This window comes from Amblyraja radiata, chromosome 8 (assembly GCF_010909765.2).
Source record: "Amblyraja radiata isolate CabotCenter1 chromosome 8, sAmbRad1.1.pri, whole genome shotgun sequence".
Lineage (NCBI taxonomy): Eukaryota > Metazoa > Chordata > Chondrichthyes > Rajiformes > Rajidae > Amblyraja > Amblyraja radiata.
The window spans coordinates 35,850,449-35,864,916 of NC_045963.1; positions in this window are offsets into that span (position 1 = coordinate 35,850,449).

Here is a 14,468-nt window from a genome sequence, read left to right on the forward strand (position 1 = left end):
ATAAAACTGTTAGAGATATCAGCAAAACCTTAGGCTTACCAAAATCAACCGTTTGGAACATCATTAAGAAGAAAGAGAGCACTGGTGAGCTTACTAATCGCAAAGGGACTGGGAGACTTCATGAACAGAAATACAGAGGCTACACTGCAAGATGCAAACAACTGGTTAGCTGCAAATATAGGATGGCCAGGTTACAATTTGCCAAGAAGTACTTAAAAGAGCAACCACAGTCCTGGAAAAAAGTCTTGTGGACAGATGAGATGAAGATGAACTTATCAGAATGATGGCAAGAGTAACGTAAAGAGGAGAGAAGGAACTACCTAAGATCCAAAACATACCACCTCATCTGTGAAACACGGTGGTGGGGGTGTTATGGCCTGGGCATGTATGGCTGCTGAAGGTACTGGCTGACTTATCTTCATGATGATACAACTGCTGATGGTAGTAGCATAATGAATTTTGAAGTGTATAGATGCATCCTATCTGCTCAAGTTCAAACAAATGCCTCAAAGCTCATTGGCCGGTGGTTCATCCTACAGCAAGGCAATGATCCCAAACATACTGCTAAACATACTTCTCCCCGTTGGATAGCAACCTTGTCATGGTCAGGGAGCTTGTGTGTCTCAGTGACCCCTAGAGCTATGCCAGCAGGAGATTTGTCTCCTGTTAAGGTCTCCCATGCTGGACAGGTCGAAGGGTAGAGGCGAGATGAAGAGCGACCCACTGGTCCCCCAGGTTGGAGGTTGAGCACAGGGCTAACAACCCTGTCTTGTAAAACAAATATGTTACGGAAACAGCAACTGAAAGAATCAACACTACTGGGCGTATCAGGTGTGGAGGACCTTCGTTGCTGCCCTACATGCCAGGAGGCAAAATAGGCAGTAAGTAAGTAATACTGCTAAAGTAACAAAGGAGATTTTCAAAGCTAAAATATGGTCAATTCTTGAGTGGCCAATTCAATCACCCGATCTGAACCCAATTGAGCATGCCTCTTATATGCTGAAGAGAAAACTGAAGGGGACTAGCCCCCAAAACAAGCATAAGCTAACGATGACTGCAATACAGGCCTGGCATAGCATCACTAAAGAAGACACCCAGCAACTAGTGATGTCCATGAATCGTAGACTTCAAGCAGTCATTGCATGCAAAGGATATGCAACAAAATACTAAACATGACTACTTTCATTGACATGACATTGCTGCGGCCCAAACATTATAGTGCCCCGAAATGGGGGGACTATGTATAAACACTGCTGTAATTTCTACATGGTGAAACCAAAGTGTATAAAAATGCCCTTTATTAAAATCTGACAATGCTCTCTTTAACCACATGTGATCTTTTCTATCACAAATCTCAAATTGTGGAGTACAGAGGCAAATAAATAAATTATGGGTATTTGGCCCAAACATTATGGAGGGCACTGTAAATACCTGGAAGTGTACTTGAAATGCCATGACTAACTGGGCTGCAGATCCAGCACCAGATTGCAGTCAGGGTGGGTAGATTTTTTTTTTACCATCACAGACACAAATGGACAAATTGCTGCATGTTTTTCCAAATCTGTATTGATGAGTTTACAATAGCAGAAGCATTTGCAGAGTCACTACTGCCTGGTAGTAATATATTGCAGCAGGTGCTGCAGTATGCTGCAATATGGACATATGATAGTGAGTCAGAGAATGATTAACTGATCCTTGATTTCTTTACCACAATTGACATGCTTGATGAATCATGACTAGTGGCGTTTCATCTGATTAGAGTCATATAGTCATAGAGTCACACAGCACGGAAACAGGCTCTTCGGCCCAACTTGTCCACACCGCCCAACACGTCTCATCTATGCTAGTTTCACCTGCCTGTGTTTGCCCCATATCCCTCTAAACCTGTCAATGTGAACAATGTAGACAGATGGATTGCAGATGCTGGTGTACAAATAAAAGATAATATTGGATTAACTCAGTGGGTCAGGCAGCATGTTTGGAGAACACGGATAGGAACCCTTTTTCAGAACGATTGTAGTAGGGAAGAGAAAACTGGAAAAGTGGGAGGGGGCGGGGGGTGGGGGGGGGCAACAAGTGATAGGTGGTTACAGGGGTTTTGATTGGCAGATGGTTGGACAAAAGATAAAGTGAGAAGCGGACAAAAGGCTGAGAGATGAAGAGAGAGGAGACACACAATGTGAAGCCAGTGGAAGGGTGGCACGGACGCGCAGCGGTGGAGTTGCTGCCTGACAGCGACAGAGAACCGGGTTCCATCCTGACTATGGGTGCTGTCTGTGTGCAGTTTTTACGTTGTCCCTGTGACTGCAAGGAATTTCTCTGTGTGTTCCGGTTTCCTCCCACATTCCAAAGATGTGCAGGTTTTTAGGTTAATTGGCTTTGGTAAAAATTATAAATTGTCACAGACTTGGTTGGCTGAAGGGCCCATTTCCATGCTGTATCTCTAAACTAAACTGAACTAAACAAAAGTTGGAAGGGAGTAGGGAAAGGGGAAATGGAGGGAGGGATTGTGGAACTGGAACAACTTCTATCCTGCATACTAGGGACAATTTAGAGAAGCCAATTACCCTACAGACCTGCGCGTCTTTGGAATGTGGGAGGAAATGAGCACCCAGGGAAAACCCACGCGGTCACATGGAGAATGTACAGGCAGCATCCGTAGACAGGATTGAACCCAGGCCTCTGGTGCTGTAAGGCAGCAACTGTACCGCTGCGCCACTGTGCCATGACAATAATACAACTAAACTTAAACCTTCTAGGAAACAATTTAGCAGAGTGAATCTTATTTATTTAAAGGGCAAAGATATCGCATTTGCAGAGTTTGCTGCTTTATCATTGTGTCATCCAGTTGAAAATGTTCCATCAAAGATTTGCAAAACACATCTTTGTAACAATGCAATGGGGGTGATCTCCCAGTTGTTTCACCTGTTGAGTGTTCAGATATTCAATGCATGACAAACATTAGCCCACAATGTTGATGCAATATCTATTGGGCCTACGTCTGCAGTAAATGCACATCTGAGTTAGAATGTCCCCCAAGTTGTGCGGCACGGTGACGCAGCGGTAGAGTTGCTGCCTTAAGCACCAGACGGGTTCGATCCTGACTACGGGTGCGGTCTACACGGAATATTTTACGTTCTCACCGTGACTGCGTGGCTTTTCCCTGGGTGCTCCGGTTTCCTCCCACGCTCCAAAGACATACAGGTGAGTAGGTTAATTTGGCTTTGTTAAACAAAATTGTCCCTAGTGTGTAGGATAGTGCTAGTGTGCGGGGATCTCTGGTCAGCGGGGACCGGAGGGCCGAATGGCCTGTTTCCGCGCTGTATCTCTAAACTAGACTAAACTAGCAAGAGAGCATGCCACCCACCACCCCAGGTGCCTTCCTGTTTCCCTGATGCTGCACTACCTCGTACATGCAACCTGGCTACAAAATCAAAGGAACTTTTAGAATCAAAATTATGTTGATTGACTTTTAGCACAAAAACGTATTTCTAGCACGAAGATTATGTGTTGGCACAGCGAAAATATATGGTTTTATATATGTTTTTAAACAAGTGCAGGTTGCAAAACACAGCTCTGTGCGATGCAGGCTCCATGATAATGTAAAAAGCATTGGTTTGGAGAACCAGATGTCATTTGATCATAGGGTTTCCATTACAATAAACTTACCTTCCTTATAATCTACATTTGACATTTTCATGACATATTAGCTATTTCCTTTGCTGGCAATTTTTTCATTACGCATTCCTTTCATCCAATCATGTTTTGTGCGATCTTCTTACCACGTCCATCAATGTATGAGGTGATAATTATCCAGGCAGTTCAGCAAAATATAGCACTTTTCTTGTCAAGTTTATTTCTTGTGAATTCCTTTATTATTTTATGCAGTTTGCACTTTGGAGTTGAACATTGGGCTTTCTTGTGGCTTTGGTTATGGTTCCATTTAGATTTAACCTTTATTACTAAAGGCATTGTCTGCTGGATTCAAATGAAAAGATTAACTGGCTAATTTCCTGTTATTAGAGTACGACATCAGAATAATCTCAACCATTTTACCACTGGTAGTAAATGAATGTACAGGACTGTGGAAATTATAACATTGACTTTGTGCCAAAATGTTTTAACACGTCATGGCCTGGTATAATTTCAGGATGCATTTTGATGTCAGTATTTCCTTAGCCATTGAAGTTGCATTTCTGATGGTGTGTGGTAAATGCTTATTTTGCTGTGGATTGTAACCCTTGCTTGTGTAGCAAGTAGTAATTAGGGTGGCACAGTGGCGCAGCATTGGAGTTGCTGCCTTACATTGCTTTCAGCGACAGAGACCCGGGTCCGATCCTGGTTACGGGTGCTGTCTGTAAGGAGTTTGTGCGTTCTCCCTGTGACCTGCGTGGGTTTTCTCCGAGATCTTTGGTTTCCTCCCACGCCCCAAAGACGTACAGGTTTGTAGGTAAATCGGTTTGATAAGTGTAAAAATTGTCCTTAGTGTGTGTAGGATAGTGTTAATATGCGGGGAACGCAGGTCAGCACGGACTCGGTGGGCCGAAGGGCCTCTTTCCGCACTATCTCTAAAACTAATCCATGGACTATCTTTCCAAAGCTTCTGATTTGCTTTAAACTTAGCAGATGCAAAGCTGCTGAAAATGAAGTATAATTTTGTATTATTATTTTCTTTGAGTTGTGAGCACCACTGGCAAGGTGACCATTTAATACCAATCCACAAAGAAAGCAAAAAGTGGAGGCACAGGAGACTGCAGATGCTGGAATCTTCAGTAAAAATCAAACTGCAAGAGGAACGCAGCAGGTCGGGCAGCATCTGTAAATAAAGTTATAGTAAGGGACTTCTTTGAATCACTACAAATCTTTTTGATGAAGCTTCTGCCACTTGGCTGTAAAACATAGAAACATAGAAAATAGGTGCAGGAGTAGGCCATTCGGCCCTTCGAGCCTGCACCACCATTCAATATGATCATGGCTGATCATCCAACTCAGTATCCTGTACCTGCCTTCTCTCCATACCACCTGATCCCTTTAGCCACAAGGGCCACATCTAACTCCCTCTTAAATATAGCCAATGAACTGGCCTCAACTACCTTCTGCGGCAGAGAATTCCAGAGATTCACCACTCTCTGTGTGAAAAAAGCTTTCCTCATCTCGGTCCTAAAAGATTTCCCCCTTATCCTTAAACTGTGACCCCTTGTTCTGGACTTCCCCAACATCGGAAACAATCTTCCTGCATCTAGCCTGTCCAACCCCTTAAGAATTTTGTAAGTTTCTATAAGATCCCCCCTCAATCTTCTAAATTCTAGCGAGTACAAACCGAGTCTATCCAGTCTTTCTTCATATGAAAGTCCTGACATCCCAGGAATCAGTCTGGTGAACCTTCTCTGTACTCCCTCTATGGCAAGAATGTCTTTCCTCAGATTAGGAGACCAAAACTGTACGCAATACTCCAGGTGTGGTCTCACCAAGACCCTGTACAACTGCAGTAGAACCTCCCTGCTCCTATACTCAAATCCTTTTGCTATGAATGCTAACATACCATTCGCCTTCTTCACTGCCTGCTGCACCTGCATGCCTACTTTTAATGACTGGTGTACCATGACACCCAGGTCTCGTTGCATCTCCCCCTTTCCTAATCGGCCACCATTCAGATAATAATCTACTTTCTGGTTTTTGCCACCAAAGTGGATAACCTCACATTTATCCACATTATACTGCATCTGCCATGCATTTGCCCACTCACCCAGCCTATCCAAGTCACCTTGCAGCCTCCTAGCATCCTCCTCACAACTAACACTGCCCCCCGGCTTTGTGTCATCCGCAAACTTGGAGATGTTGCATTCAATTCCCTCATTCAAATCATTAATATATATCGTAAATAGCTGGGGTCCCAGCACTGAGCCTTGCGGTACCCCACTAGTCACTGCCTGCCATTGTGAAAAGGACCCGTTTACTTCTACTCTTTGCTTCCTGTCTGCCAGCCAGTTCTCTATCCACATCAATACTGAACCCCCAATACCGTGTGCTTTAAATTTGTATACTAATCTCTTATGTGGGACCTTGTCGAAAGCCTTCTGAAAGTCCAGATATAACACATCCACTGGTTCTCCCTTATCCACTCTACTAGTTACATCCTCGAAAAATTCTATAAGATTCGTCAGACATGATGTACCCTTCATAAATCCATGCTGACTTTGTCCAATGATTTCACCACTTTCCAAATGTGCTGCTATCCCATCTTTAATAACTGATTCTAGCAGTTTCCCCAATACCGACGTTAGACTAACTGGTCTGTAATTCCCCGTTTTCTCTCTCCCTCCCTTTTTAAAAAGTGGTGTTACATTAGCTACCCTCCAATCCTCAGGAACTACTCCAGAATCTAGAGTTTTGAAAAATTATCACTAATGCATCCACTATTTCTGGGGCTACTTCCTTAAGTACTCTGGGATGCAGCCTATCTGGCCCTGGGGATTTATCGGCCTTTAATCCATTCAAGTGGGAGGTGGGCCAATAACTTCTGAATTCTCGATTTTATCTGATAAATAATGAATGACAGACAATGCATTCCAATTGGGCTTTTATTCAAAAGACAGGAAACAAGTAACAGGTACATCAATTAAACTTAGTTTAGTTTTGTTCAGAGATACATCATGTAATCAGGCCCTTCGGATCACCAAGTCTGCGCCAATCAGCAATCCCCGAACACGAGTTCTATCCTACACACTAAGGACAATTTACGGAAGCCAATTAACCTCCAAACCTGCACATCTTTGGTGTGTGGGAGGAAACCGGAGCACCTGGACAAAACCCACGGGTTCATAGGGAGAACATATAAACTCTGCACAGACAGCACCCATAGGCAGAATTGAACAATAAATGATATTGTCAAGCTTGAAAGGTTTCAGAGAAGATTTACGAGGATGTTGCCTGGACTAGAGGGTGTGAGCTAGAGGGAGAGGTTGAGTAGGCAGAGTCTCTATTCCTTAGAGCGCAGGAGGATGAGGGGTGATCTTATAGAGGTGTATAAAATCATGAGAGGAATAGATCGGGTAGATGCACAGACTCTCTTGTCCAGTGTCAGGGAATCAAGGACCAGAGGAGATGGATTCCAGGTGAAGGGGAAAAGATTTAATAGGAATCTGAGGGGTAACTTTTTCACACAATGGGTGGTGGGGGTATGGAACAAGCTGCCAGAGGAGGAAGTGGAGGCAAGGACTATCCTAACATTTAAGAAAAAGTTAGACAGGTATATGGATAGCTCAGGTTTGGAGGGATATGAACCAAGCACAGGTAGATGGGAACATGTGACCAGTGTGGGCAAGTTGGGCCGAAGGGTCTGTTTCCACACTGTATCACTCTCTGACTCTATGACTCAATGACTCTATGAACCTATATCTCTGGCACTGTAAAGCAGCAACTCAACCACTGTGCTGCCCTAAAAGTAATGTAAAAGACATCTAATGAAAACCCAGAAAATGCCAGAGATACAGGGATGCTGGAATCGTGAGTTAAACTCCAAGCTCGAGTAACTTTGTGGGTCAGGCAGCATCCGTGAAAGGAATGGTGTCAGGTCAGGAATGCTTAGTTGGCAAATGTTGGGATTGCTCAGTGGGTCAAGCAGCATATGAGTTGAGAAGTACTTGACCAGCTGAGTTGATTCAGAGAAACAAAAGATTGTGAGGAACTGTTCACACCGATGAGAAAGGACATAGAGGACATAAAATGAAAGTGGTCAGCTAAAAAAAAGCAGAAGTAACATGAGGAATAATTTGTCCACCCGTTTAGTGGTTAAGATAAGAAATGCACTGATGGGAAGAATAATGTTTGCACATTTAATGGTCGCATTCAAAAGGATGTTGGATTAATTTCTGAAAGGGTCGTTTTTGTGGATTTATTGGGTGAGAATGAAAGAATGGGACCGTCTGGATTCGTTTTAAATTTGGAAAAATGTCCTCCTTGTTGCAACCATTTTCTAGTGGTGGAATTCTGTGCTCTATTTCTGTCAGATTACAATTACTTTTATTCTGTTGTTTTCTAACTTTTATGTGCTGACTTGATCAAATTAATTGATTTTATGGATTCATTTGATCCCAGCAGAGGACAGCAGGCAGCACCGTGGTGTATCAGGTAGAACTGCTGTGTCACAGTGCCAGAGAACTGGGTTCAATCCTGACCTCGGGTGCTGTCGATGTGGAGTTTGTTCGACAAACTATTAGAAAGAAAGTCTCATGCAGACTTGATCAAAGTCTAGACTTGATCAAAGTCTACACAAAGACTCAATCCCGTGTTATCAAGTCACAAACATTGCAGAATGTAAGATATACTTCCTGGTGTTTCTTACAAGCAAGCCGTAGTTAATATTTTGATTTTGCCACACATTTGCGCTCGGACTGCCAATGGTGCTAAATAAGTTTAGGTTTAGGATCCACCAGTGTTGGCCATTTGAACTCCGCTTCCCATTCCCCTACTGACCTTTCAGTCCTGGGACTCCACCATTGCCTATTGGAGGAATAGCACCTCATATTCTGCTGGGGGTAACTTACAATCTAATGGTATGAACATTGAATTCTCCAATTATAGGTAACTAACCAACATATATCATCCCCTCTTTATTTTCTCTCCCCTCACCTCCCTGTGCCCTACCTGTTTGGGCATCCACTTCATAAGTTCACAAGTTATAGGAGCAGAATTAGGCTATTCGGCCCATCAGATCTATCTCTCCCTCCAAAGCCCATTCTCCTGCCTTCTCCCAATAACCCCTGACACCCGTACTAATCAAGAATCTATTTATCTATCTCTACTATTACTCTTCTGTTTTTGTGTTTTTTTTACATTTGTGCAAAAACGGCACCCTACATTACTAGGATTTTTTTCGCCCCCTTACTCACCGTTCTCCTCTGCTCCAAGCGCACCAAGTTTTGTTCGGATCGGAGGAATATTAAAAATGTCATGAAGATTTAAAAAATCATGAGATCAGCAGATTGGTCTTCTCACCTGTCAGTCACCATGAAGGTAAAGCCCCCTCCGGCACCCGCTGTCAATCACTGGGGCGAGGAGAATAAATCCCCGGAGTTCACCTGACCTGCTGAGCTATTCCAGCATTTTGTGTCTTTAAATTTAAAAAAATCAGCACCTGCAATTCCTTATGTCTCGATTTTCTTTAATGTCACATTTGAAGCTCCCTTGTCACAGTTGGAGCAGGAAGCCTGTAAGGTAATGAAAGAGTGCTTTACTGCAACAAGTGCTGAGTTTCAGATGGGGCGGTAAACAGACATGTTGCCTCCCCTCCGGGACGCATGGCAGAAATAGAAGTAGATCAGGGCACGTGATTTTATAGAAATGTACAACATCATGAGAGGAATAGATTGGGGAAACGCACAGAGTCCCTTGCCCAGAGTTGGGCAATCAAGAACCATAGGACGTTGATTTAAGGTGAGGGGGGAAAGATTTAACAGGAATTTAAGGGGTAACTTTTTTACACAAAGGGTGGTGGGTGCATGGAACGAATTGCCGGAGATGGTAGTTGAGGAGGTTGTATCACAATGTTTAAGAATGGATAGGATAGGGTTAGAGGGATATGGGCCAAATGCCGGCAGGTGAGACTAGTGTAAAGGTGACATGTTGGTTGATGTCGGCAAGTTTGACCGATAGGCTTGTTCCCGTTCAGTATGACTATGACTTTATCCCATCAGTAAAACAGCCTGAAACAGAATGTTTTTTCTGGGATCTTTCAGTACACAAATTGCCTGTTGCATTCCGCTATTATATGGACTACAAAGTATTTTGCATTTGTCTTGAGCACCTAAAGAGTATTCAATGATTTAAGCTTTTGAGAAATAGAGGGTGGAATAATTATTGGAAGCTGAAATCTCTTCCAATTCCACTTGATGGGTCCTCCAATTAGTTTGCGTTCAAGCTTTTTGATTACATTTTTCTTGAGGGTAAATTGTGGCAGGTCATATCAGAGGAATACAGTATGATAGTCATTTGAAACATAAACAAATAGCAGTGTCTGGGAAACCGCCTGTGATTTATTTTTATATCTATGATCAGATGCATCTGTTTTCCACTTCTGTGCTGTTGCAAACAGCTTTTAACTGCAGTTATTTATGTTTCCAGGCATCTCAACACTCCTAACTTAAGACCCTACTCTAGCATGCTTGTTTGGAAGCTGGAGAGAAAGTGGACCCCTATCTCATCTAAACCGCCATGAAATGTTTATGGCAACCAACCCAGTGCAAAAAGGATTGAAGCATGACCCAGGATAAGTCCTTCAATTGTAATTATCTATGTAATATAAGATAGGTTGCATAACAGTCATTTAGAGCTATTCTAGACATTGCTGCTTCACCATGCCCTGACATGCTTTCCTACAGGGTACAGCTCACATTTCACTGGGATCATGTTCGCTGTTGAGAAACAACTTCAGCATGTCTGCTCGCAAACAGGATGTGGTATCCATTATTTAATACATCACAGCGATGTTTATATTCTGAGATACAGCACTGAACATTCTTCCCCCAGTTGCCCAGGTTTTTCAGGGCATTTTTTTTCCATTGTGTACTGAGACTTTCTAAATTGTAATGTGTTCCTACTGCTTCTAATGTCAACAGTTGTTTGATGTTATAATAGCTTCTGATGCAATATTTAGTGGACAGACTACAAAAATATCCCTGATGTAAAATGACTAAAATCTATATTTGCTACCCTATTTTTCTTAAAACTGGCATCCGTGAAAATGCTCTACACAATCATAATGATAGATGACGACAAATGTATCAATGGCCTGTGTTGGCAATCTCTCATAGAATCATACTGCATGGGAACAGGTCTTACAACCCAACTTGTCCATGCTGACCGAGATGCTCCATCTACACTAGTCCCACCTGCCCACATTTAACCCATATCCCTCTAAACCTTTCCTATCCATGTACCTATCTGAATGTCTTTAAATGGTGTTGTTATTATACCTGCCTCAGCTACCACCTCTGGCACTCGTTGAATATGCCCTGTGTGGAAAAAATTGCCCCTCAAGTTCCAATTAAATCGTTCCTCACTCACCTTAAACCTGGTTCTTGATTTCCCTACTCTGGGTAGAAGACTCTGTACATTTACCCTATCTATTCCCTCACGATCTTGTACACCTCCATAAGATCACCTCTCATCCTCATTGTGCTCCAAGGAATAAAGTGCTTGCCTATCCAACCTCTCCCTATAGCTCAACCCATCAAGAATTGGCAACACCCTTGTAAATCTTCTCTGCACTCTTTCCAGTTTAACAACACATTTCCTACAGCAGGGTGACCAAAACTGAAAACAATACTCCAAATGTGGCCTCACCAAGTCTTGTACAACTGTAACATTACATCACAACCTCTATTCTCAATACCTGGCTCTCCTCAGCTTCAGAATAGTACAGTGCTGCTTAAAGATGCGTTCACGGAGGTTTCATCCATAAACCAAATCTTGTATGATATGTTTTAATTGATCTGGAGATACCTGTGAAAAATTGTCTATGTTACTGTGGGATCCATGGAACAAAAATGACCACAATTAGATACTGCTTTTAATGTAGGACAATGTTTCATACTGAATCACAGAAGCTTAACGGCACATGAGCTTGGCCAAAGAATAAGGTATCGGTGGAGGTTAAGTAAGTGGCAACATGAAAAAGTTTATCGTAAGATCATTGATTTGTTACAATACAGAAGGTATTGAGTCGAGACTGGACTTCAATAGAAAAGACACAAAATGCTGGGGTAACTCAACGGGTCAGGCAGCCTTTCTGAAGAACATGGAAAGGTGACGTTTTGGGTCATTGAGACATACACCATAGAAACAAGTCCTTCGGCCCAACTTGCCCACACTGACCAAAGTCCCATCTATACTAATCCCAGCTGCCTGCATTTGGCCCATATCTCTCCAAACCTATCCTATCCATATACCTGTCCCAATGTTTCTTCGATGTTGCGATAGTTCCTGCCTCAATTACCTCCCCTGGAATCTCGTTCCATACACCCATGACCCTTTGTGTAAAGAAAGTTACCCCTCGGGTTCCTATTAAATCTTTCCCCCCTCACCCTTAGCCCATGTCCTCTGGTTCACGGTTCCCCTAGTCTGGGCAAAAGACTTTGTGTGTTTACCTAATCTATTCCTCTCATGAATTTGTGCACCTGATTGATTCAGTCTGAAGAAATCTTCTGACCTGAAACATCACTAATCCATGTTCACCAGGGATGCTGCCTGATCTGCTCAGTTAGTCCAATGTTTTGTATCTTTCCTTAGTAAATCAGCATCCAAAAGTGTTTCTTGTTTCTATGTCTATACTCCAGTAGACTCCAATCTCATTTCCTTGCTCTTTCCCAAATTCCTGAAATTTACTTCCTTTCAAATGCCCAACTAATTCACGTCTAAAGATGCTGATTGACTCCAACTCTGCTTCTAGAACCCTATACACAAATACCAGATCACCACCAATCTTGACATGCAATGGTCTTTCTTCATGCCTCCCTAATGTTCAACGCTCATCACTTTATATCCATCTTATTATCTTTGTATCGTCTTCTAAAAGAATCAGCTTCTTCTATTTACCTTACAACATTTAGTGCTTGTCTGGTAACTGGGACAAAGTGCACTCCATCTCATCCAAAGCTCCATGGAATGCTTGTTTAATGCTGCACAAACGAATGAATGAATGACTGAATAAGTTTATTGGCCAAGTATGTTGACATACAAGAAATTTGCCTTGGTGCTCTGCTCACAAGTGACAACATGACATACAGTGACAATTAAGAATGACACATAAAACATTAAACATTAATAATAGAACATTATCGATTAAACATGTGAATTAAATCAAACTCGTGGTAAGTACGTAGAATGTACGTCGGAGCTCGTGGATGTCTTGTAGAGGCTCGTAATGCTGACAACAGGTACTCAGGAAACGCGGAAACTCGTGAAGTTTGTTCAACGGTGTGAAAAATTTCCAAGAGTAAAAAAATACTCGTGATGAAGTACCACAAGTTTGATTTATTTTTTTTAACTCGGGAGAGCTCTTGGGTAAACTCACATCGTGGGATAGGGGCTTTACAAACTCAGAAATCTATGACTAAGAGAATTTTGGTGCAAAACAGATGATAGTTCATGTTTGCAAATACATGAATAAGCTGCATATGATGGATTGGTTATTTTCTATGACTTTGCCTATGTTTTAGCAATGAATAAAACACAAAATGCTGGAGTAATTCAATGGGTCAGACAGCATCTCTGGAGGAGGTAGACAAAGTGATGTTTTCGGCTCAGGTCCCTTCCTCAGACTGTAAAGCACAAAGTGCTGGAGTTATTCAGCTGGCCAGGCAGCATCTCTGAAGAACGTGGATAGGCAATGTTTCGGGTCGGGACCCTTCTTCAGATTGTCAATGAGTTGTGTTTGGCTTGCTTCAGATTTTATTTTCAAAAGTTAATACATTCTTATCAACAATCAGTTCAATGGTTGCTAAAGGCATCGCACTGGGGCCACATCAATGAATTAAATGGCAGAGCAGCTACTTACTGAGTTAAAACATGATGCCAGCATCTGCATTCTTGTGCCTCTGGCTGCTCTCTGAGTATTCTGTCATTGCAAATTTGCTAACACTAAACAAAGAATATTCCTCAAAATGTGAAGTCACCCACAGAACCCTTTTGGTACGGTGCTTCTCTAATTATATTTATTGTGTTTTAAAACAACGGTGAGCTTATTGGAGTTTAGATTTGCCTGAAGCAATGAGTCTTAAGTAACCAAGAGACAAGACAGCTCTTGCTGCAAGGTATACCACCCAGTCCTTTTGCAGTAATCACTGCTGACACTGATCCTCTGAAGTTTAACCCTCTAAATGCATAGAAAGATAAAACAGGTCAAAGTTGCCATTTATTTGCTGTTTATTTTATAAAACACAATCTGTTCTATTCTTCTAAAAGAAAAAAAATATTTAAAACCAATTATAAAACATTTCGCATTTGTAACATTTTCTGCCTTTATCTCTTAAATAGTCAAATTGTAGATCTTGACTGAGGTATATTGAAGGTATCTGCACAATGGTATTTCTGATGAGTAGTTTGTTTACTAGTTTGTCTACTTTGTAAAAATTAAATTTGTACATATTTAGAATGTAAATATATATTAAACTAGTTAATGGAGTAGGGTTGGAATCCTACTCTCAATCAGTGGAGGAAACTCTCACATACTAATGATATATCTTTAAAATCATTTCCAGTACGGAAACAGGCTCTACAGCCCACCAAGTCCACACCGACCAGCAATCACCCCATACAATAGCACCATCCTGCACACTAGGGGCTATTTACAATTATACCAAAGCCAATTACCCTATAAGCCTACACGTCTTTGGAGCATGGGAGGAAAGTGGAGCACCCAGGGAAAACCCACGTGGTCACAGGAACAATGTAAAAACTCCGTACAGACG